This window comes from Myotis daubentonii, chromosome 3 (assembly GCF_963259705.1).
Source record: "Myotis daubentonii chromosome 3, mMyoDau2.1, whole genome shotgun sequence".
NCBI lineage: Eukaryota > Metazoa > Chordata > Mammalia > Chiroptera > Vespertilionidae > Myotis > Myotis daubentonii.
Window position 1 is genome coordinate 171933185 of NC_081842.1, and position 27111 is coordinate 171960295.

At 40.0% G+C, this 27111-nt stretch overlaps 1 protein-coding gene across 1 annotated transcript in view; it reads right to left on the reverse strand.

The window, feature by feature from the left end:
• Positions 1-27111, reverse strand: part of SGIP1 (SH3GL interacting endocytic adaptor 1) — a 214341-nt gene that overhangs the window by 128222 nt on the left and 59008 nt on the right. The gene's annotated exons all lie outside the window — the stretch shown is intronic.

Genomic DNA, 27111 nt, shown 5'->3' on the forward strand with positions numbered 1-27111 from the left:
AACTGTGTGATGTTTGAGGTGACGAGTGACATGAGAACATCAGGGGCCAGTTCTTGAAGGTTAATTAAGGACTTTAGATTTTAAGTGCACCGAGAAGTCACTGAAAATAATGGAGCAGAAAGGTAACATTATCTAAATACTTTTCCCCCCACCAGCAGGTTTATTACCTAGTATCAGAAAGCTCTAATAGTAATTAATTTGTGTAATGGTTACTATGATGTGCTAAATAACTTGCCTTTTCTAGATCATCAAAAGATAAATTAATATTGGATACTAGAGGCTCAGTGCACAAATTCGTGCATGGGTGGGGTCCCTGGGCCTGGCCGGCGATTGAGGCCTATTGGGGGACCGGCCCGGGCTGATGAGGGGCTGGCCAGTCAGGGGGAGGGGCTGCAGGAGGTTGGCTGTGGGAGCGCACTGACCACCAGGGGGAAGCTCCTGCATTGAGTGTCTGCTCCCTGGTGGTCACTGTGCGTCATAGCGACAGGTTGCCTGGTTGTTCCAGTCGTTCAGTCGTAATGGTCGCTTAGGATTTTATATATACAGATTGTTTTAATGTTATAAGTGTTATGTTGTAGTAATTATTTGAAAACTACCATTGAGTTAGGTTCTATATAGAAAGTCTCTCTAACTAAAATATTTAATTTACTAAAACAGCTGAATACCCAAGTCTTTCTTACCACTTAAGAGTTTACCATTTGTGATAGTATGTAAATACATCAATTTTGACAATCTTCATTGAGATTCAAATTAAGAGCCTTTTGTTTAAACTTCCTGAACTCAAACTCCTCAGAGTTCTGCTACATTTGCCGTCAGCCCCAAATCTATATTCTAACCAACTGCATGATATTGAAAAGCAATCAGTTACTCTCTCAAGATTTCAGCTTTCTCAACTGTAAAATACCTGCTTCACATGATTACACATTTTAAATGAGAAAATAGGTTTAGATATGCAAATGAAATACCATCCAAGCAAAATGTAATATTACTTATTTGTATAATTATTACTGTCATTTTAATTGAGGGTTGAAAAACAGTAAGTTGTAGCAGTATGTATAACAGAAAAACAAAGTATCTAACCCAGTACAAATAGTAAGATTTATCTCTTCCCTGATTAATATGAAAAAGGGAGAAAAACCTATTTTCCCTTGCAAACCATCTAAGAATGTATTTTCCAATATCTTCTGTTGGATAATATTACTTCTAAAATTCGATGAAATCTTGTTTAATTTTCAATAATCTGTAAAGATAATGACAAGTGTTCAGCTGAGGAATGGATAATCTGAAACTGAACTTCCTCCTAAACCAGTTCCTTTGCCAAGGGTTCTACCACCAAGTAAAATGATGCAGGGTGTGTGTGTGTGTGTGTGTGTGTGTCCCACAGCCCAGCCTGCACCCTCTCCAATCTGGGACCCCTCGAGGAATGTCCAACTGCCCATTTAGGCCCGATCATAAACGGGCAGTCAGACATCCCTCTCACAATCCAGGACTGCTGGCTCCCAACCGCTCACCTACCTGCCTGCCTGATTGTCCGCTTCTGCCTGCCTAACCACTTCTGCCTGCCAGCCTGATCACCCCCAACCACTCCCCTGCCAGCCTGATCAATGCCTAACTGCTCCTCCGCCGGCCAGATTGCCCCTAACTGCCCTCCCCTGTCAGCCTGGTCACCTCCAACTGCCCTCCCCTGCAGGCCTGGTTGCCCCCAACTGTCCTCCCTTTCAGGCCTGGTCCCTCCCAACTTCCCTCCCCTGCCGGCCATCTTGTGTCCACATGGGGGTGGCCATCTTGTGTTTTGGAGTGATGGTCAATTAGCATATTACTCTTTTATTAGATAGGATGGCCTCACCTACATCTAAGAGATGCTGGAAAATGAAGTCCCTTGCTGTGAAGACACTTCCTAGCAATAGCTCTGCACCATGGAAAGAGAACTTGGCTCTTTGGAAGTCCACTAGCTATATCTTCCATTGTGCATGGAGAAGCCATATCTCTCATTATCATTTCTCTGTAGCCAGGAGCTCTAACTGGTCTGCCACTTGCTGCTTGTGTTACTATGGATAAATTTATATCTCTCTCAGCCTCAATATTCTCTTCCATCAAATGGATCTTATCTCATAGGATTGCTATGAAAACTAAAGAAATCGTGCATGCAATGTGCTTAGCAAAATCGTGACAACCAGTATTTTCTATCAATTAAATTGGAATATAATATTCACCCCAAGATAAATTCTTAAAATTGTTGACTTAGAAAAAATCTATACTGACTCTGGCTGGGTGGCTCAGCTGGTTGGAGCACTGTCCCATACAACAAAAGGTTGTGGGTTTGATTCCTGGTCAAGGCATATATCTAGATTGCGGGTTTGATGCCTAATTGGAGCGCATACGGGAGGCAGCTGATCAATGTTTCTCTCTCACATCAATGTTTTCTTTCCCTCTCTCCCTTCTCTCTCGAAAAATCAATAAAAGCATATCCTTGGTGAGAATTTTTAAAATATCTATACTATGGTTTACTGAATTACCTTTTTCTTCTAAAGGTTGAAGATGACTTTGGAGATTTTTGGTTTCTTCTTCCTTCTAAAATCACAATTTAAGCAAAAAATTCTTGTCCTTAAAAGGAGGTTTTATCGAAGCATGGAACAGACAGATGAATCTCAGAGGGAAGGAGGGGGTGGGTGGGAGAGATTAACCCGGAAGTTCATATGCATATATGCATAGCCCCTGGACACAGACAATAGTGTGGTGAAGGTGTGGGAAGGGCAGGTGTGGGTTGATGAGGGTCAATGGGAAAACAAAACAAAACAGGGGGACATCTGTAATACTTTCAACAATAAAGATAAATTTTTAAAAATAAATGATTCATAGTAAATTAGTATAATAGGAAGGGGGGGGTTAATCAGCCTCCATTAAAGAACTAAAAGGAGAAATGACATGGCACAACTAATAGAGAGCTAAATCACAGAATATAGTGTAGAGATCAGTATCTGGCTTGGTAATAGATGAGCAAAACTGAAGTGCAGGAAGACTAAAGTAATAGGCTCACAGCCACACAGAAAATTATAGAGGAGGCTGGACTCAAACCTTCATTCCTTTACTTCAAGCCAGTATACTTTACCACATTGCTTCATTAAATATGAGTGGACTCTCAGAAATTAAATATCTATGTCTAGAACACCAAGTAATTTTATGCTTGATTATGGTTTTCGGTTCTACTTCTTTGCTGAATATATCTCATGACTTCCTAAATGTCTAGAACAGTGTCATGAACCCCTATTTAGCTGAATAGCATTACCTCAACAATCGGAATCACATTTCCAACAACTCTAATATGTTTTAAAGCTGAAATTTGGCTCAGCTTTTTGATTAAATTTTCTAAGTACTCTAAAAATATTTTCAATTTATGAAACTGTAAATTTGAAATGGGGTCTGTAGAATCACCAAGATCTAAATGTTGAGTCTGAATTAAGCTAATTATGTGGTACTTTCCACAAATGTATTTTGTTCTTCCTGGGAAGTCACATTTACAAGAAAAATTGGATGCTTAATTCAATAGTTTGCTAGCATCCTGGCCAGGCTGCCCCAGATATTTCTTCTCTGAAACTCCTTTGAAAGCTAGATCTAGTTCTTCCTCTTTTGGAGCCACCTGAATACAGACACATACCTTGATCACCTCTGTCATTTGGTTTAAGTAGAGGCCCTCTTAGTGATTTCAACAGAATTCAATCTTCTTTGGTGTTGCCAGAAAACAGAACTCCTTAGTTAGCATGACATAGGACCTGGTCTATCATATTTCTCTAATTTTCTCTGTCACTGTTACTCTTTGAACATTCTGCTTTGCAACTAAACAAAAATTTTCCTTATTCCCTAAACAAGCATGCATGTTTGTGGTCGACGTATTAGCTTCTTGAGAGAGCTTATCAAATTTTGCCTCCTATTACAATTTACAGTGTCTTGTTTCTTGTAGCTTTTAAGCTGCTTGAGGACAGAACCTATTTATTCATCTTGTGTCCCATCAATGAGTCTCAGTGCCCAAAATTAAACATAGGTAGTAGTCACAAATAATCAGTTAACATTCACTGAATTGAGAAAAAGGTTCCAAGTCAAGCATGACCTTCTCCATCCTTGTTCAGTATAAATGACCAAACAGGAAGCTTTCAAGTTAAGACTTCTTCCATCACTGAGAATAGAACCTCCATTAAATACTTGCTAATCTTCACTTCTACAAGAGCATAAATCATACGTACAACCAATATCTTAAAAAGATAGCAAAGTAAATGAAGAAGTAGAAGAAAAGGTGAAAGAAGCTATCACACTTGCGTAAACAGGTGTGTGTACACAGTAAGGTGTATTAACAGTGTGTATGCAACACAGAAGAGATCTCACACTCCCTCAGTGCCTGTTCCCTCTTGTCTTAAGGACAGAGATAACATACTCATTAACCTCCTTTCCAGACCAGAAGGGCAGGAACCAATTAGAAGAGGTCAAAGAGGCAAAATTAAACATAGGTGGTAATCACAGCTGCCAGAGAGGAAATGACACATCACACTCTTCAGAAAATAAAGGCTTTTATCTTCCAGCTACCAGCCCAATGCTTAACAACAGCACCTGATAGCTTTACTGAATTACAGCATAAGGCATTAATTGGTATTCTAAACAATAATAAATATAAAAAGCCCTTTTGAATTTGTTTTATGTAGTTACAAAAGTGTTACTTTCCCTATAAAAATGGGTTAAATTATGTTTGATGTTCTTTGCTTAAGAACTGTAAGAATATTGATATATCAGAATATATATTACATATATAAATATATATAGTGAATATATATTGATATAACTATAATATATAAACATTATATATTAAAACCTCACTTTTTATATTTTTTTAAATTGAATATTTATAGTTTATGTATATTTATATGTTAAAACTAACTTTTTCTCAGAAAATTAAATTTTGTGGAATAAGACAAGCCAGCTTTAAGCTGGCATGTATTCAATGCTTGCCATGGACTTTCCCTGCATTATCTCATTGAAACTCACAGCACCACACTGTGAGGTGGTACAATCATCTCCACTTTATAGATGAGGAAGGCCTCTCAGTAAAGGTCCATAATTTGACCACACAGAGCCGAGAGTGAGTGATGGGCCAGGGGTCATATTCATATTTGCTGGAGCCCAAAGCCTATGCTCTTGACCCATTTTGTGTTGCTGGGTGGCTGGGGGGTGGGGTATGGACGGTGCACACAGCACCCTGACCATGCACTTGCTTACTCCCTCATGAGCTCTCCAGTTGATTCTGCTCAGGGTTCCTTAGTCTCCTCTCCCAGCATTTCTGGGAATATCTCTTGTACATGGCCTACTTGATTATCTTGCTAGCATTATTATAGAAAAAAAGGAAGTTTAAACTCAGAAAAATAGAAAGAAAAAGCAAGAACTAAGTCAGTGGTTGGTATGTAGGAACAGAGTATTTTCTTTGCCACTAAGTCCTAACCTGTTGAGTACATTTCACCTCTGAAGGAATTGAAGAGATTGATCAGGCATCTTTGTGATAGGGTGCCCCCTAGTAGAGGGGATGCATCCCTGACTCCCCTATGATACAACAGATTCAGCCACACAATCAGAAGGCAAGGGAAAAATATACCATCTCTATCTCTGAATATTAGTTTTAATTTTAGCAATAGTGATGGTATTCACCTTCTTCATTTTAAATACTTTCAGCCATTAGTTGCCAACAAAACCCACCCCACCATTATGGTGCACCTTGTACCACTCAGCTATACCCAATGGTAGGCCTTGCTTGAAACAGTCAGCTTGCTGTTCCACATCTGCTTAAGAGTATTCTCCAGTACTGAGCAGGTTTTCTTTATAAGTAGTACATATCGAGGATGCCAGGCCACCTGGCCCCTGTGTGTGATAAAACGCCGAGAGTTGGCCCCTCATTCTAAAGAAACTTGTCATTTGAGATAACCAGATTTTATTTATGAAACATGAGAGAATGAATGATGGGGAAAGTTCATGGTTAGGAAAGTATTATAAATTTAAGCATGTTTCACAAACAAAATAAAATTTGGAATATCTGTTTGAATTCTAATGTAGTAAAAACCCCATTACAAGATAGTACAGTTCACAGAAACAATACATGGCTCCAATCCTGTTTTCATCAGGGTGTATGTTTTAGAATTCCAGGAAAAACACACTCATGAAAATGGTCTCTCTGGCTGTAAGAAATAAGGTCTTTTATTATGTAGCACTGGCTTTTCCTTTTGGTCACAGACTCCATTGAAAATCTAATAAAAGCTATGGATCCTCTCCCCATAAAATATTGATACATATATCTATAAGCCTGTGTACACTATTCCTGGGATTTATAGACTGTCTAAATCTATCACAGACCCCAAGGTAAGCCCCTTTCTCTATAGAAACTCAATTTTTTTTTGGCATTAATAGGTAACAATACTATATAACAAATGATCTTGGCAGAGACAACCCAGCTATGCCAAGCATTATGGTGAATCTTCATCAGAAATTAGAGCTCCTTAACACCTCAGAAGAAATCAGGCTTTGAATTCACAGTATCTGTTCCTGGACCCATGATGATGGATGCTCCAAATTATAGTCAATAAGCTGAGTCCTCTGTCATGTCTTGCTCATGGAGCCTCCCTATTTTTCTTCTGGCTGGTCTAGTCATCCATCTGTTTCAATTACAAACAGCCCCAGTGTTTTGCTGGAAATGCAGCTTTTAAAACTGAGTAGAAGGAAGGGGGAAAAAACCCTAGTTATTTCAAAAGCAAAAATAGAAACTAAAGAGCTTGGTCATAGCAATGAAAATGCAAAGCAAAATAAATGTAATTCCCACGTGTACTCATTATATTCTTAGACCCTCTCACATATCTGATCTCACTTAATCCATAATCAATCCTGCTGGGTAGCTATCATCCACCTACATTTTACATTTGAGTAGACAGAGGCTCTAAGATATTATGGAACTCATGATTAATAAATGGCACTAATATTTAAATATATTTGTGTCTGACTCTAAGTCCAGTATTTTCCTATTTTATAAGGCTTTTTAATATACTTTTCTAAAAAAAAAAAAAAAAGCTGAGATCAAACTCCATGCTTCCAGTATCTTGCAATTATCTAGGTCTGAGAGATCTCAAAGTTTTCTCAGATAAAAAGATATGCATGGAGGAAAAAGGTGAACTATATTTCTAGAATACTCAGGTGAATTCCAACTCTAAGGTCACATGGTTTTGGCTGAGTGACAAAGCAATTAAAACCTCCATCCAAGAGCATTCAGACTCAAACATCAGTACCCCTTTACCCATGAGAAATAGGTTTCAAGACCCACCCCTAGTGGATGCCTGAAACTACAGATAGTACTGAATCCTATATATGCTGTTTTTTCCTGTATATACATACCTATGATAAAGTTCATTTTATAAATTAGGCAAAGTATGAGATTAACAACCATAATACTAAAATGGAACAATTATAACCATATACTGTAATAAAAATTATGCAAATGTGGTCTCTCTCTCTCTAATAACCAGTCTGATAAATCAGCTACAAATTGACTAGTGGGCAGGTAGGGGGTCGCATATAGTGTGGATATGCTGGACAAAGGGAGTGAGAGAGCCAGATGGTGTGAGATTTCATCACACTACTCAGAATGGTACAAAATTTAAAACTTATGAACTGTTTATTTCTGGAATTTTCCATTTAATATTTTTGGACCACAGTTGCCTGGGGGTAACTTGAAACTACGGAAAGTGAAACTGAAGTCAAGGGGGACCACTGCCTTTTCTCTAAAGATATGGCTAACTAAACTGCAGAGACAATCAGTAGTATTAGGCAGTAATGATGAAACATCATGTCCTCTTACCATTCATTCTCAGAAACCAAATTAGTCTTCTTCTGTATTTCCTTCTAGATCAAAAGTAAAGGCCTTTATGCACTGTCATGGCAGGAATATCAGTTTGTTTGGGGCTATAAAGGGTCATGAGTCATTGTTTTGCTACATTTCTTAAGAGCTGTGGACACACCAGGTAACACAATAGCTTTGCGACAATCTACACTGAGGGCCTTCCCCCACATCCCATTAAAACATAGTCTGGTATAATGACCATGGCACCAGTCCTTCAATTCTTAAAAGTATCTCCTTAAAAGAGTCTCCAGGTTGAAACTCCACATTGCAGTTCTTTAGAGGTGTTACATCTCTTCAGCCTTCTTTGACAGCTTCCATTTCTCCACCTCCTTTCATTTCTCTACCTCTGAGGCAAGGTAATTGAGATGAGGTAAACAACCAATCTGGGGTCTTTGTGTCCAGAGAACCCTGCCATGAAGCTCCACCTGGGGAACTACTGTCTAGAGCCATTGTGTAGTCAGGTAAGAGAGCTTTTAATGTCTGCCCTGATGATGTCTTCCAAGGTCATGCTCTAGAACTGACTTTGGTTTCTCCCTTGGTAACTGCCTCCTGTAACCCACCTGAAAACTTCTGGCAAATGCTGAATATTATTCTAGATACTGGACTACCGAGACAAATAAGGTAGAGCTTCTGTCTTTGAGGAGCACTGCTGAGCTGGGAAGAGAGATTTATAAATGTAAATTTAAAATATAGCATGCTATTAGTGTATACTTACATGCAGGAGTCTATGAGCAGAGAGGAAAGGCACCCACTCCGACCTAGGGACTCAGGGAAGAGTCCCATCTGACATGCATAATATGAGTCCCAATGGATGAGTAAGAGTTAGTCTGATGGGAACAGAAATGTGGTCTGAGCATTCTAGACCAGCCGTGGGCGGCCGGATCCGGCCCATTTGAAATGAATAAAACTAAAAAAAAAAAAAAAAAAGACCATACTCTTTTATGTAATGATGTTTACTTTGAATTTATATTAGTTCACACAAACACTCCATCCATGCTTTTGTTCCGGCCCTCCGGTCCAGTTTAAGAACCTATTGTGGCCCTCAAGTCAAAAAGTTTGCCCACCCCTGCTACAGAGAAAATCACACAAGCATAGACGCACAAGGATAAAATAGATGACATGCATGGACAACTATTTGTAACTAAAACTAAGGAGGAGGCAGTGACAGGAGATGGGCTGAATAGGTTGGCAAGGATCAGGTCATGGGGGCCTTTCATGCCTTCTAAGTGACTAAAACTTCCTTCCTTAGGTTATTAGGAAGCAAATGTAGGCTTTTAGCAAAGCATTTATATGCATGCTTAGATGTGTATGCAGCAGGGAAGATGGATTGAGAAGTGAGGGCTGGAAGCACAGAGACTAGTTTAGAGACCACTGCAACAATCTTGTCCAGAGATATGATGGGGGCCTGAAACTGGGCAGTGTTACGGGAATGAAAACAAAAAGAATGGAATAAGGGAATATTTAGGAGATAACATGGGAAAAATTTAGTGACTGACAGGATATTGGATTGAGAGGTGGGACGAACACAAAATGACTCAGGGATAGAAATAAGAGGCTAAAGGTTGACTCAAATGTCTCAGACTATTCATGCAGCTAATTACTGCTGACTGAACACAATAATTCAAACCTAGTTACATAGTAGTGATCATTTAAGAATTAGATATTCATCACAATCACATATTTTGATCCTCCGAACTGTCCTATGGGGGTTGGGAGGGAGGAAAGGGGTAGAAATATTTTGTCACAGATGGGGAAATGGGCTCAGGGGAAATTAAATGGACTTGGTCAAGATCATATAACCAAGCAGGGGTAGAGTGAAGATTCTGATTCAGGTTTACACCAGAAACAGAAAATTGTCTTTCTTTTTAAGTTGTATTATATAAAATTGTTCACATTTGACCATTTTGGCCATTCTGTTCATTTCATATAGTTCGAACTAACACTATGCTATGTTCTTCAATGGGTGAATTTCATTGTCTGAGACTTTAATGACAGAAATGGAGGCCTTTTCTTTATTCATCATGTCAGAATCTTTTTGTTTCTGCATTCTAGTCGTTTTCTTGGACAGACTATTCTGCTACATTGTAAGATGAAATTCAGAATACTGGGAATAAAGCCAAGGAGTGTTAGAGTCTCAGTAACTTCTTTGATCTATAGAAAAAGCAGCTTCTTTCCCAGAACTTGCCCTTCTTATACATCTCACCTTGCTCACCTTTGAGATAGTTTACCAGCAACAGATTCTAGCTACCTCACCAGGTTCTCATGAAGGTCAGGAAAGATATTTAACTCATGTGAAGGGGATTTACAAAGTGTTGCCCAACACATAGTACTACATTACTTTCTTATCAGTCATGGAGTAAAAGAGAGGACAAGAAACTTGAGTCAATATCCTTCAGACTCCTGAATCTGAGTGTACATTCTCCATATCAGCACATTCCAACGTTCATCTGAGGTTGAATTAGCGAGGTGTGGATTACATCTAACTGTAGAAAAATTTTAAAATAGTCCATAGCCACTTCTCTTATTAAGATACTAGAGGCCTGGTACACAGATTCATGCACTGGTGGGGTCCCTCGGCCTGGCCTGCGCCCTCTTGCAATCCAGGACCCCTCAGGGGATATCAGATAGCTGGTTTCAGCCCGACCCCCACAGGCCCAATCCAGACAGGAGGGAGCCCGATCCTGTGCTTTGAGCATCTGTCCCCTGGTGGTCAGTTCACATCATAGGGACGAGTTGGCTGGTCGTTCGGTCACTTAGGCTTTTATATATATATATACACTAGTGGCCCAGTGCACAAAATTCGTGCACATTAAAAGGGGATTAGAGGAAATATTTTAATATTGCTATTTGCCCTTTCTCTATAATAGAAGTGTCAGAGATAAAAGAAAATTAGTAAAATGTATATGAAAATCTTCCTCCTGTCAGAGTCTGGGGCACACCATGGGACCCAGAGTCAAGTCCCCGCCCACCTGCAGCGCCTCAAAATCGTGTGAGACCCAGCCCCAGCCGGGCCCACCCACATTGGGTGAGATCCAGACCTGGCCAGCCCCACCCTTGTCAAACCCTGCTGGGTGCGGGGGGCACAGCCTCAGGTCCCCTGGCCCAGTACCAGGCCAGGGGACCTGAGGTCCTCCGTCAAGCCCCACCTGGCAGAGGGGCGTGGCCTGAGGTCCCCTGGCCTGGCGCTGGGGGCACAGCCTGAGGTCCCCCAGCCGGGGCCAGGGTGGGGGGCACACCTTGTGGTCCCCCATCAAGCACCACTGGGTGGGGGGCACGGCCTGAGATCCCCATCTAACCGTGCCTGGTGGGGTGTGCAGCCTCAGGTCCCCCTACAAGCCCCGCTGGGCAGGGGCGCAGCCTCAGGTCCCCCAGCCTGGCGCCAGACAGGGGGTGCAGCCTCAGGTCCCACGGTGCTGGGATGGAGGCACGGCCTAAGGTCCCCCGGCCTGGAGCCAGGGTGGGGGGTATAGCCTGAGGTACCCTGTCAAGCCCCACTGGGTGGGAGGGGCACAGCCTCAGGTCCCCTACCCCAGGCCAGCACCACACAGCCTCAGGTTCCTGCTGATTGCTTGTTAAGACTCGTTATGGGAACTCAGCCTCCGCTGTGGGTGCAGCCATCTTGTGTAATGGAAACCCTACCTTAAATAGTTTGCCTAAAAAGATTAGGTTTTCCTACCCTGAAAATTTATGTTGAATTTTAAATGGCGGGTCTCCCAGTGTGTTCACACCTCAAGGACAGTGTGGTCTGTGTGACTGGTTCTTCTTTTTCATGCACACCTGTACCCTTCAGGTGCTCTATCAGAATCCACACAAGCGACTATTCTAATTCCAGCCCTTTTGTTTCAGTTTTTAACATCCTCTTCTTATGTCTTAAACCACTGAAAAAGCATTAGTTGCTCATTTTTAAAATGGAAACTTAACTCTTGTGGGCCACTAAAGAGAGTCTCTGAATTCACTTACCCAGAAAGTATGGGATTTAATATATAAATCCTACAAAGGATGTGATTTCTTTATATAAATCCTATTATATTCCTATATTAGTAAATAAAAATCTTTACTTGTGTAGCACCATGAAAAAACTGAAGGTGCTGTCATAAATAGCCTGGAAAACCTTTAATATCTTTTCCTCAAAGACTGAACACTCTACTCCCACCTTATTTTCCGAGACAAACCATTGTCAAATAGTGTTTTAACATTTATCATTTATTTTAGGACTGATTCATTTAGGGTTCACCTACAATTAAAATATAAAGTGAATTTTCTCATATCTTTCTTCTAACATACATTTGTAAAAAGGGAACAAAACATGCACAAACATAAACAAATGAAATTGTTTTCCACAGGAAATGACAGTAGCTTATCATGTTATTTTATTTCAGAGGCCAGTTTTAATTGAGGGTATAATTTTGTAACTCTCCTAAAAATTTATGTAAATTTTTTGGTAAGTTCTGGGAAATTTCTGGTGTTATCACAAACAAAATATTCAAATTTATTATAAGAAAAGAACTTTTTGGGCGGGGGAAGGTGAAGGTGGGTGAAGGAGAGGGGGGTACTCCTGCAATAATGTCAACATTAAACTTTTTTTTAAAAAAAGAACCTCTTTTTACACATTCATGCTTTCTGTTCTATATATACTTTGGCTATCTGGGCTTATTAGTTATGCTCAGTCTTAACATTTGACTTTGCAGTTGACTCTGGAATTTTAAAATTCAGCAATAATGGTGCCAAATATTGTGCTGTTGAATAGGTAAGGAAAATAGGAGAATAAGTTTAAAGGGGAGTTGAATTGTTGACCTATTAATTTTTAGATGCTGAGGGATATGCATATGGAAATATCCAGTTGACATTTGGGTATACTGCTCTGAAATCCAGAGATAAGAGTGCCAGAATATAAGTAGTGCTTGGGACATCATGGTAGAGGAGAGCCAATCCTGAAATGAGCACCTCTTAGTCTATCTCAACTATATGAGATAGGTCATATTACTCTTATCTACACTAATAATAGACAAATATGTAAATTGACCATACCTTTGTGACACCTAACAGCCAATCAGGCGTGTGTATGCAAATTAACACAAGATGGTGGGCCTGTGGGCAGCATGCACATGCGAAGTCGCCGAGCGGCTGGGGGATGGGTCGGACGCTTGCATCGTCACCATGGCACCGCCCCAGCCGCTCCAGGCTTCTGGGCAGTATGGGAAGGCGGAAAGGCAGCTCCAGGCCGGAGTGAAGGCGGAAAGGTGGCTCTGGGCCAGAGTGAAGGCGGTGTCAGCAGCCAGGGGAAGGAAGGCCCATTTTTGCATGAATATTCATGCAGCGGGCCTCTAGTTTAAAATAAAAATATTGAGGCCCAGAGAGGTTAAATAATTTGCCCAAGTTTTCCCAGTCAGTGGTAAAGGAGCGACAGAAAGTCATACCAATCTCCAATCTAAGTCTAACTGCCAATCTTCAACTCTTTCCACTATGCTATGATGCTTTTTGAAAAGAAAGTCAGGGAAAGATCTGAACCCTCAGGGTTCTTTATATTTGGAAGGTGGATATAGGAGGAAGAGCTATTTGCTCTGTCATATTAAAAGGCTGTTCATGTTTCTGAAGCCTCATGAAGGAGAATGCTGCAAAGAGAATGTTGCAAATGTGGCGATAGCCATCTGAATTTTATAATATAACAGGCATTGTCCTCTATACAAGATTAAATAATCTTAGATAATCCTCACCACTCTATGAACTATGATTAGTTATTATTTCCTTTTTATATACAAGAAAACCAAACCTTAGGGGAGTTACAAAGCTCACTGGAAAGAAAAAAGGACAAGTGCCCAATTGCCTGAAAGATAGTTGGTGTTCTAGCTCATGACTGTGAGACTCTATGCACTTTCCACTTTCCATACCTTGTGGCCTTCCAGGTGAGGCGTTAGTGAAGGCACTAGATCCAGTCATGCAGAGTGGTCATCAAATCTAAATGAGACAAAGCCTTGAGCAAGTTCAAATTGGTGAAGTTGGTCTATAATACTCTTTAAAAATTGCAGTACTTTTAATATTTAAATTCTTCTCACAGATTTACTCTAAAATGTAATTTCCAGTAAGTCCGGAGTATAAGTCCAGCCCAGGTATTTGCGTTCTTTTCAGTGACAAGTGGTGTTCATATGTATCCCCATGAGGGGAAGCAAGACCTTGGAGTAGGTCTTCCTGGTTTGGATTTCTTACCTATTCCAAGCTCTTCTCTACACCACTGGCAGAGTGGTTTATTCAAATCTGCAAATTTGAACATCTCATGCCCCTGACCAAAATCCATACTTTCTGAGCATACTCTTCTTTCTGCTTTGAATTCCCCTTCTCAACATGTTCACCTAGAAAAACTCCTACTTGAGCTTCAGGATAAAAACATAATGACAGCCTCCTTTGTAAGGGTTGTATCATCCACATAGAATTGGTTTCTCTTTCAACTATTAGAACTTATGAATGACATTATTATTGCCTTATAATTAATGCCTCCTTATTGCAACTACCTCATGAGCATAACTTTTCATTTTTATCACTCCCGTTTAGGAGAGGGCTCTCTGCTTGCTCCCCCTTTGCATCTCCAGTATGTAGCAGAATGATTGGTAAATAATATATGTTTGACAAATATCTGAACAAATGAAAGCTATTAAAATCAAAGAAAGATTAAATCTTTGAAACTAGTTTTTGTCTAGATGTGAGTCATAACCACACAGCTTTGTAATGAATCTTTTATAAAAAATTAAATTTCTCTATATTGAAATGAACCCAAAGGCACAAAGACTGACTGTCTGGCATGCTGTTCATTAGGCTGCATGTTAAATGCCACTGAACAAAGGCAAAGCAAAAGCTCACTGAAGCTCTGGGAAAGCTGTGCTTTAAATACCCATTATAATAGAGGCCAATGTGTCAAATCTTGTAAAAGTTCTATCAGCATTCATTGGAAGTGGGTTTAAATATCGCCTGCCCCTCTGGGCTAAAAAGAAGGTTTCTGGGATCATCCCTATGAGGGCTGATGGGGAAAATCCAGACTCTCTTCAGTGTTAAATTGGAGCTCCCCAGGTTGAAAATAGATCCCAAGTGTCCATTTCCCTGAAAGACAGGATCAGCCATTTAACTACAGGAACTAGAGGACAATGTCCTCTGCAAGACCTCAGGGTCTCCTTGGTTACAGAAGCTGAGTGTTGTTTTCATATTGCTTTAGTGTTTATTCAGAGTGAACACAAATCCTCACAGCATAATTTCTTGCACATTTTCCTCACATACTCAAAATCAAGAGGGACAGCAATTAAATCAGGACAAATATTCTTGCAGTTAAGTAAGATATGGAGAATGGAAGTCCATCTCTTTATATTGTAAACTTGAACTTGGAAGGAAGACGACAAATGAGGATTTGGAGAGAAGCATGGCTTTATAAAAGGCATCCTGGAGGGGCATCAGGATGCAAGGATTTTGTTCCGGTTCTGCCTCTGATTTGCTATGAATTTTTAGGCAAGTGACTTAGCCTCTACAGCCTCAGTCACTTACCGATTTTGACAAGTCACTAAAACTCGGAGTCCCAATTTCTTTGGGTATATAATTAGTCTAATCATACCTACTTTATGGGATTTCATAAAATATATATTGAAAATAACATGAATGAGCTCTGGCTGGTTTGGCTCTGTGGATAGAGCGTCGGCCTGAAGACTGAAGGGTCCCAGGTTCGATTCTGGTCAAGGGCACCTGGCTGGGTTTTGGGCTCGATCCCCAGTAGGGGATATGCAGGAGGCAGCCAATCAATGATTCTCTCCCATCATTGATGTTTCTATCTCTCTCTCCCTCCTCCCTTCTTCTCTGAAATCAATAAAAATAAAATTAAAATAAATAAAGTCTAAAAAAAAGAAAAGAAAAGAACATGAACGAAGTATATTCCCCAGTGCTCTAGGGCAGATGTTTTCAAATCCATTTGTTGTCCAAGTAATATTTTCATAAAACAGAAATACTTAACAATTCCATTCATTAAGTAGTCAAGTACAAATAATTTGAGTATTCTTTTGTCATTACCAACTTAGTAACTGCATGAAAAAATGACACACATAAATTGAGAGGAAAAAATGAATAATTTTATTGTATTTGTAAATAACCACAATTACTAATGCGATGTGTGTGCTTGTTGGGCCCTACACAGAACACTGCTTCTTTCATTTCCTGTTCCACACTGATTTTCATGCTTTACTTAATTTTCATCAGAGTAACCATCTAAAACCCAGCTTTGCAAATATATGAATCATCTGAAGGAAGAGAGCATGGTCTAAGATTAAAAGTATGAAGTAGTTGATCTCATTTGGTGTCTGACAGATATTACCGCTTCCCTTGAAAACTGAAAGTATTCCATGGTATCCATGGTAGCCTGGGGTGCCTTGGCACACAGTTTAGGAACCATGGCCCTAGAATATAGTAGGTATTCATGAAAGAACTGAACTATTGGAATGATCTTTTTCAAGTAAATAATTCTATAATTTGTTAATTTTTATTGCTTTTCTTAAGTAGTCTGAATAGAGTTCATATAAAGAAAATAAATTTAAATCATCTATTTCTCCCTTTCTTTTTGGATTAAAAGGCACCTTTATCATAAAAACAAGTCATTGGTGTCAGCATTTGTCTACTATAATCTTTTACACTGAAGGTTGCTGGTATGTATTGATTATTGCAAAAGGGGGACAATATTTTAAAAGATATATACATGTCTAAGAGAACTTGCTTTTCCCTACAATCGTGATCTCTTTCTGCTTGAACTATAAAGGAATTAAAATCTGTTCACAATTTACCAGCTGCATCTGGCACTACTTTTTAAGGAATGCTGTATTTAAATGCAAAAATACTCAATTGGGGGAATTTTTATTAATGAAAGATAAAAGCATTTCAGCAAGCATATGAATAATACTTGCATGAGGTGAAGTTTGGGGAGGAAGCAAAATGTTAATGTATACAACCCTTTTTATTTGCCATGAACAGGGGATAGAGGACCCTGAAAAATCTATCCTCTGAAAGGATAATTAGCCCCTAATAATGACTCTGGGGCTCCATCTTGTGTCAATGGCAACTTACTGTTAATGCTATCTGAAGTATTATGTTAAGAAGGATTCTGAGGAAAATTTCGGCTCTCTAAAAAAATTAAGTGCAATATTTGTCATGAACTCAGGAACAGAGGCTAGTAGCATACATGTCACATGTTTGCCATATATATTAATGTATTAATATTCAGAACCCTAGAACACTCTCTCCCACTTTTAAGGGGGAAAAAGTCAAATCTCATTTTACCTAGTTAGTTTACTGTTTTATATCAGAAATCCATGTTATTTCTATTTTTGGAAGTTGTTTCGGTGTCTAGAAATTCTGACCAAAACAAGAGGGGAGCATTTAAAATAAAAAAATTAAAATACTGTAAAGCAACTCTCTCAACTTTTAAACAGAGTTTTTAGTCTAATAGAATGTTTGATTAATGGCTTTCTGCTATAGTATAGATGACTCAGGTAAGATGAAGGAGAAAATACATCTTTGGGAATAGTCCTCAAAGTAAAAATGTCAGCAAATATTATGAACACAGCCAAGTTAGGTTTGAAAACACCTGAGCATCATTCTCTCTTACTATTCTGAAGGAATAATTCCTTATTCGACACTTAATTGCTATAAGATGTAACTGCAATCCCCAAATGCTCATTGTAGATCTTTTTAAAAAAATCTTTGGAGATAATTGTAGATTCACAAGTATTTGTAAGAAATAGAGACACTGTATAGCCTTCAGTCAAGTTTCCTATTTCAATGGTAAATCTTGCCTGGCTACAGTACAATATCACAAGGAAATTGGCATTGACACAATCCACCCAACTATTCAGATTTCACCAATTTTATTATATTCACACATGTGTGAATGTTACATGTGTGTATCTGTCTTTTAATAGTTTTATAAGGTAAGTTTTTGTGATTGCCACCACTGTCAAGCTACAGCACAGTTCTATTACAAGGATCCTTCGTAGTAGCGCTTTAGTAGCTACAGCCACCTTCCTCCTCCCTTCTTCCTAACCTCTGGAAACCACTAATCTCTTTTCCATCCCTATAATTTTGTCATTTCAAGAATATCATACAAATGGGATCATTCATTATATAACCTTTTGAGACTGGCTTTTTCAACACAGCATAGTTGCCTTGAGACCCATTCAGTTTATGTGTATCTCGGGTAGCCCATTCTTTTTGTGGCTGGGTAGTATTCTAGAATATGCTAAAGAATGGTTTAACTATTTCCCCTCATTGTAAATTTCATAGGGAGGTTAGGAAAGCAGCAAAACTGGAAATGTCAAAAGTGCAAACCTTGTACATAAAACCTGACAGTGGAACTCAGATGATCAGCAATATCAAGTTTATCTTTATCCTCACATATTTTGCATAGTTGTGGAAATTATTTGCAGAGGGAGGTATCCTCAGATCCCTTAGCAGAATGAAAATCTGATGAATGAAAGCAGCACACAGTGATGAGAAATAATGTGTTGAAAAATAAATGCAGGGACTGCTGACCTCATTGTGGTCTACTTCCAGAACGGCAAATACATTTCACTTCCAGTAAAAATTATGAGCTATTCATAGTGACTGCCTGGAGGGCAGTGATAAGAAGTCACAGGGTGAGTCCAGGCTCAGCAGGAGCAGAACCTGGCTGCTGAAGATCATTATCTTGTCACATCTGTGCCAGTTGTTTGTCACCAGTGGTGTTAAAGCTAAAGAAGGCCCATGTCACCTGAAAGGTCAATGACGAACACTTCTGGTCCAATGATTAGGAAAAGGAATCTGATAAGGGTGGTGTCTCCAGCATTATTCAGGCAAGGAGCTCCAGGCAAGCAGGGTGTCATTGGAAAATTTATCTTTATAATGGGAAAAGATAGTTCAAGCTAGCAGCACCTTCATTACTATCTCCTAATTCCTTTTTATCCCAACTCCGAACAAAACAAGAGGGGAGCATTTAAAATAAAAAAAAATTTAAATAAAAGAAAGTAGAAGATAACTGTAAAGTAACTCTCTCAACTTTTAAATAAAGTTCTCAGTCATTTTGAGAGAGAAAGGCCAAAGGAGCTAAACATTTTTTCTTTCCTTAATATTTGAGTGTTTAGTAAATGATAAGCAGGCTGCTAATGTATTTAATATAAATTAATTTCATTAATTCTCACATAATTCTGGGAATTTTGGTCCTATATTATTCTCATTTACAGATGAGGGTTGAGATTTAGAGAAGTTTGGTAACCCACCCAAACTAGGAAAAAGAGGCCTTCATGTTTATCTCCACTGCCTTTCTTTCCCCAGACCTCCCCCTCCCCACCTCACTGCAAGTTAACAAACTGGAATTATGCTTAACAGACAAAATCTATGATGAGTCTGGTCTACATGATCATTCCAACATTCCTGGAGTCTGGGTATTGGCAAAATCAAAGTGCTTGGATCCCCTGTAGGTGCATGGTATTAAAATGTCTCTATTGTCTTACAAATATTTTAGCAACTTTGACATTGCTTCATAATGTAGAAGCATTAATGAGAGTAGAGTTTTGGGTCAGAACAATTTAAAAAGGAAGACAAGTGGGCTGTTACCATTTGGACTTCAGAAATAGAATGTCTTCCTTAATTTTAAAAAATAAGACCTACAGAACACATTTAAAATCAATAATTCAGATAAAAATTACTTTCTAATGTGTCCTCCAATTTTATAGAGATTTATGACAGGACTCTTAAACTAACAAATGTTGACGGAATCCAATTATTCCTAGGATTACACAAGGAAGTTAATGTTTATTTTTAATCTTCAGATTAGAATTACCCAAAAGGCCATCTATGCATTTGCTTAGGGCACCAAAAATGGGAACATTTTTAAAAAATAATGACATTTCCCAAAACAAGTATGAAATTTTTTGAAATTTGCTGTTTTCTTATCCTTATTTGACTGAATAACATCATTTTTATTTCAATTTAGATGTGGTGGTAGAGAGAATGCCAAAAAATTTTCTGTACCTAGGGTCTGTTGAAGTCTTAATCTATTTTCTGTCTCCAAGGAATTTTAAAACTTGATGTGTAGGTAAAAACTACACAGAGAACAAAAAGAGATTGCACAGCATTCTATCATCACGTGGCAAACTGTGTGCCTCTGTCTATAAACACAACAGAAATTCTATGAAACACTGGACAACAGTGTTATGGAAGAGATGAGACCTAAGTGAGGCCAGAAAGACTGAGCAGATCCTATTCAGAAGGAGATGTGGAATTTTTATACAACTATGGAGAGTTTAAATAGCCAGCTATTCCCATGACTTCTGAAGATGAGTCCTTTAAAAAGTCTTTAGTTACAGATAATGTTCTAAGAATTTGCTGTCAAACACTCTTAATTGCTGAGTCTTCAAGGCTTAGGGTCATTCGACTAAGGAAGTGTAATATCGGGAGAGTGTTTCCATGGGCATTTGGGTTTCCACCATAGGCACCCTTTGGAATCTGTATGGTGAGGAGGCACAAAGTCCCATCACAAGCTCAAGAGCTCCTGGGAACACCCATCTTCAGGGAATTCATGGCCTGGAAAGATAAATAGTTTGAATTTGCTTTAAGGACTTTTGACCTTCTAATCTAGTGTTTAGGGAATTTGTTTTATTTTTGTTTTAAGAAAGAAAAAAAAGAAAAATTGGAATTAATGACAGAAAAAATTTGCCCAAAAGATTTAAGAAAACAAAGTCTAAAATAGGCAGGTCTTAGCCTCTTCAGCAAACATTAAATTAATTCATTCTATTTCCTTCCAGTCATGAGAAATTCCTGAACCCTTCCCTTCTCTTTACCCTCACTCCTATTAAAAAAAAAAAGTTACCATGTATGTATTAGGAACCTAAGTGAAGAAAATTAATAATGATATTTAGATGCTAAACAGAACATAAGATGTTATTTCAAATGGATTAAAACAGGCCTTTGTTTTCTTGCTGTGGAGAAAATCAAGATGGTAAGAGTTCTCCTTCTGTTTGTGTTAGGCAGGAGAATTTTTGTTCTTATCCCATTTCTACCAAATTTTACTCTTTTAAGTGCCATAACCAAAGAAGTAGTATATTCCCCTTATTTTAAACATAAAGGACATTTAATAAGGATAGTGTTTTGGTTACTTCCAAGAAAATGTTCAACTGAGACTCTATTACTAATGGTCTGCAAAGCATAAAACACAAATTAAATGTGAAACCAGAGGGAGGTAAGAATGAAGAATGAGAATGGGACATTGTGTAGGTTAACTGCACCATTAACTGTACCAAGAGTTCTAAATCACAACCCAGAGTGAAATAAAAAATACAGGAAGATAAACAAGAAACAGTGAAAAATGAACTGGCTTCCATTCACTCTTATTTCTTTTCTTTTACTAAATTACCATATATTATTAAACTGAATATATCTCTTTGATCACTAGGCCTCAAATACTGACAAATCCTGCATATTAATAAAGTTGTCCTTCATAGAACATTGAAACCCCATTGCTCCAACTTCTTGTCAATGGTTCAATGAAGCAGGAAGGGTTCTAATATTTTCACATTTTGCAGGTGATAGAGGGCAAGTACTTTCTAAAAGACTAGACTAGGGGTGGGCAAACTTTTTGACTCGAGGGCCACAATGGGTTCTTAAACTGGACCAGGAGGGCCGGAACAAAAGCATGGATGGAGTGTTTGTGTGAACTAATACAAATTCAAAGTAAACATCATTACATAAAAGGGTACGGTCTTTTTTTTCAATAGTTTTATTCATTTCAAACAGGCTGGATCCGGCCCACGGGCCGTAGTTTGCCCACGGCTGGACTAGACAGTGAGTGAGGGGTAACTTGGGGTTTCAGTGACAGAACTTGCATATTAATTCACTATTGCACTCTAATGCTTCAAAGGGACACATATATATGCAGCAATTCCATTTTTCTTCAGTTAGTGATAATAAAAGATGATCTCCCTATTTAACTTTCGAGGAAACTCCATACTATTTTCCATAGTGGCTGCACCTTTCATTTGACCTAGTGATCCCACTTATAGGAACATATCCTAAGAATCCCAAACACCAATCAGAAAGAATATATGCACCCCTATGTTCACAGCAGCACACTTTACAATAGCTAAGATTTGGAAACAGCCCAAGTGCCCATCAGTAGATGAGTGGATAAAAAAAGCTGTGGTACATTTACACTATGGAATACTACACAGCTGTAAAAAAGAAGGATCTATTACCCTTTGAGACAGCATGGCGGGGCCTAGAGAGTATTGTGCTAAGCAAAATAAACCAGTCAGAGAAAGACAAGTATCACGTGACCTCACTCATATGTGGAATCTAAAGAACAAAGTAAACTGATGAACAAAATAGATTCAGAGACAGAAACATGGAAGACTGCAGAATCTCAGAGGGAAGGTGGGGTTGGATGGGTCAATGGGAAGAGATCAACCAAAGAACTTGTATGCATATATGCATAACCCATGGACACAGACAATAGTGTGGAGAAGGCCTGGGACAGGGGGCGGGGGTGGGCTAGAAGGGGTCAATGGGGGGAAAAGGGAACAGCTGTAATACTTTCAACAATAAAGATAAATTTAAAAAAAAAAAGATGATCTTCAAGTAATAATCTTCCTTCCTTCATGGGGATTATAGTGTGGCAGACAGAAGCCAGCCAGGTAAATAAAAGTAATACCATGTGACAAGGGAATATGTAGAAGACAAATACAGTGGGCCTTGACTTACACGTTTAATCTGTTCCGAGGCCAAGCTCATTAAGGAGCTTGTTAAGGAGCTCGTTAACTCAAATTACTCTGTCAACTCAATGCAAAAAATCGGCCAAGAGACAGCTGGTATCTCAAAAAACTCGTTAGTCGGGACACTCGTAAGTCAAGGCCCCACTGTACTACTAATGTCTGCTTGGTGGGAAATACGAGGCCTTAACCCAGTGGTTCTCAACCTTGGCTGCACATTAGAATCACCTGGGAATCTTTTTAAAATCCTGATTTCTGGGCCTCATCACCCAGAAATTCTGTTTCTTTGTTACTAATGTTGTGGCCCCACCCCATAACAAAGAAACAAAGATGTAAAACAAAATTCAGCTGAGACAGTACAAAGGTTTCCTCTTTAGTTTGCTAATGAAAGAGTATTCGGGCTCAGAGGATTATGTTTATACTAGAGGCCCGGTGCACAAAATTCATATGGGGGGTAGTCTCTCAGCCCAGCCTGCACCCTCTCCAATCCAGGACCCCTCGAGGGATGTCCAAAAACTGGCAGTCGGACATCCCCCTCACAATCTGGGACCGCTGGCTCCTAACAGCTCACCTGCCTGCTGGCCTGATCCTCCTAACTGCTCTCCCCTGCCAGCCTGATCCCCCTAACTGCTCTCCCCTGCTGGCCTGATCCCCCTAACTGCTCTCCCCTGCCAGCCTGATCCCCCTAACTGCTCTCCCTGGCTGGCCTGATCGCCCCTAACTGCCTCTGCCTTGTCCCCACCACCATAGCTTTGTCCGGAAGGATGTCCAGAAGGTCGTCCGGAAGATGTCTGGTCTAATTAGTGTATTACCCTTTTATTAGTATAGATGTATTTAATCACAAACTGAGGAACTTAGGCTTTCATTTATTAACCCTTTTCGGTCCAACGTGGAGGCTGACTCAACAGACCAGGCGCTAGGAGCAGGTCCAACGTCGAGGCTGAGGTCGACACCACAAACTGGTTCAACATTCAATCCCGTCAATTGATTTGGACCAGACTGTTTGAATTCCAAAAATAAAATTGGACTGCAAAGGGTTAAAATACAAATTAGGATCATTGATTTCCACAAAGGTGAAACCAAGCCTCTAAGCAAATAGATAGTTCCAGTCGTTGCCATATTTTAGGGTACATAAGAACAACCTAGGAAACTCATTCAATGCAGTTATTAGGGCCCATTCCCTGTGATTTAGAAGAATGGTGTTAATATGAATTTATAATAAGCTCTTCAGGGCAGTGGTCGCCAACCTTTCGGACCTCACGGACCACCAGTGGTCCGCGGACCACAGGTTGGCAACCACTGCTCCAAATGTTTCCCTAAACCAGCAGTCGCCAACCTTTCGGCCCTCATGGACCATCAGTGGTCCGCGGACCACCTGTTGGCGACCACTGCTTTAGGGGATTCCAGTGCAAGTAGTTCATGGACCACACTTTGAGAATATACTCTTAACTTTCCTACTATTTTCTTGAGCGGATGGCTTATTTTGCACAAATCCATCTTCAGGTCAAAACCATTTAGACTTTTTTTTGGCATGCTGTTATACCTGGGTATTTTATTTGAGAAACCATATATAATTTGGGGTACTTATAGGCATATCTGTCTCACCTTCTACAAATAACTTTTAGAGAGCATGTAAAAAGCCATGTATAATTCAGATATTTAAGAATCAATTATGTCAAGCACATTAGACACTTGATGTATTGAAGAATTTAATAACTATATGTAAAATGAGATCACTCCCTAATATATTTTTTCATAAATCTGGATTTAAGCTAGATTTGCTTTAAAGTAATGTGTACCTATCTACACTAATAAAAGAGAAAAATGGTAATTGGCATACGACAATACCCTTTTCATTGGCTAATCAGGGCTATATGCAAATTAACTGCCAACTAAGATTGGCAGTTACCTGCCAACAAGATGGCGGTTAATTTGCATATGTAGGCACAATGCAGGGAGGCGAAAGGGAAAGCAGGAAGAAGCCCCCTGCCACTGACAGTGATCGGAAACCCAGGGGGGAGCTAAGAACTGGGGGGCAGGGCAAAGGCGGCCCTGGGGCCGCCTTTGCCCTGCCCCCCAGCCATGATTGGAGAATCAGGCGCCTTTTCCGCCCTGGCCAGTGATATCAGGAAGTAGGTGTGGAGCCAGCGATGGGAGCTGGGCACGGTCGAAGCTGGCAGTCCCAGGAGCTAGGGGCCCCTTGCCTGGGCCTAAAGCGGAGCCCATGATCGCGGGGCTGCTGCCACTGCGGGTCCCCGCTGCCCGGGCCGGACGCCTAGGCCAGAGGCATCCTGCAGGGGCTGGGGGCAGAACCAGTGATGGGGGGAAATGAGGGTCCCCTGCCCAGGCCTGACGCCTCTGTCAGAGGCGTCAGGCCTGGGCAAGGGGCCGATCCTGCGATTGGAGGGTGATGGGGGTCAACGCCTGAGGGTTCCCAGTATGTGAGAGGGGGCAGGCTGGGCTCAGGGACACTCCCCCCCGCCCCACACCCAGTGCACGAATTTCATGCACCGGGCCCCTAGTCTATATATATAAAAGCCTAAGTGACCGTTCGACTGGTGGCTATGACGCTCACTGACCACCAGGGGGCAGATGTTCAATGCGCAGACATGGAAACATGGAACAGACTGATGAATCTCAGTGGGAAGGGGGTAGGGGGGAGGTTGGTAAGAGATTAGCCAAAGATCTTATATGCATACTAGAGACCCAGTGCTCGGATTCGTGCACCAGTGGGGTCCCTTGGCCTGGCCTGTGGGGATCAGGCCGAAACTGGCAGTCTGACATCCCCTGAAGGGTCCCAAATTGTGAGAGGGTGCAGGCCAGGCCGAGGGACCCCACCGGAGCACAAATCCGTGCACTGGGCCTCTAGTAGGTTAATAATCTTTTTCTAGCATAGTGCAACTGGTTGTCACTCTGTTCAAGTAAACAAAGACCTGATGATTTAAAGAATGAAATCTGGGCCCTAACCGGTTTGTCTCAGTGGATAGTGTCACCTGCGGACTCAAGGGTCCCAGGTTCAATTCCGGTCAAGGGCATGTACCTTGGTTGCGGGCACATCCCCAGTGGGGAGTGTGCAGGAGGCAGCTGATTGATGTTTCTCTCTCACTGATGTTTCTAACTCTCTATCCCTCCCCCTTCCTCTCTGTAAAAAAAATCAATAAAAAATATATTTTTTAAAAAAGAATGAAATCTGGGACTAATTTAAGATAATCTTGGATTATTTGAGGAAGATAATCTTTTTAGCTAATTTTATACAATGATAACTCTATTTGCTTTCTGAGTTTTTGGAAAGAGTTAAAGTCTCTTCCACTGGCATAAACTGGCAAAACTGTTTACAAAAAGCATGTTCAGTCTATGAAGTGTATTTTCTTCTCATTTAATGCAAAACTTAAAGGTAAATGCCTTTCCCCAGATCTCCCAGAGAACAATCTCCATTCAAATCAGTAGGCCTATTACCTGACCCATTTTTGTACAAAGTATTATTGGAAGGGATGCTGAATAGTAAAGTCCTTCTGTCTTCCCTTGCCAGTTCATCTGGTCACTTCCCCTGAGAAAAAAAATGCCTCAGAGCAAAGTCATTCATTTTCAAAGTGAACATTACACAATAAGCAATGTTTTATATTATCTATCCCATCATATTCTAGTCCACTTATTCTCATTCCGAATTTATGAGCCCTCTTAAAATCAAGATGACCTTTTCCCAGAATCCTAGATAACCCAGCACCTCCTTTACCAGCCCTACAAGCATGGCAGCGTAGAAGGAGTGCTGAATGAACCTGGGAGACACGGATTTCAAGTCTGTAGTCACTACTAACTAGGCAGTCCCTCCTCCTGTGAGGTGAGAGATTCAGAATCCACCATCCTCCTCTGTGACCTATCCTTTTCTTTTTGTATAATTCTCCTGATGCCAAAGTAATTGGTGATCTAGCTTTATTTTCTAATAATACACCTATTAGTGGGAATGCTGCAGCTCTTCAAGGTACATATTGGTCACCAGGTCCACATCATCCATGACAAGGAACCCATACACAGAATGAGAGCTCATGTGGACTCTCAGCTGGTGTGTGAGCAACTGCTGCTTTATGAGGCAGATTAGTTCACAATACAAAAGGACTAACCCAATTATACTCTACTTACTTGTGTTCTAATTAATGTCCTGTGTCATTATTTGCTGAAGTATAATTTGATAAAAACTATCTGGCCTTATCTTTTTAATAATAAAGTGTTAACAATGTTAGGGACAAAACTTACATTTGATGTTATGTATTACTAAGACAACCATTCTGCAGTTTGCAGCAGGGAACACAAAGTAAAGCTCCACTAATTTAGAGTTTTCTAATGAATGTGTATATAATAACTTTGCTTGAGCTGAACTGAGGTATGCCAGGCAAAGCATTTTAAATTTAAGAGACTATATGAACCTTAATAAGTTTTTAT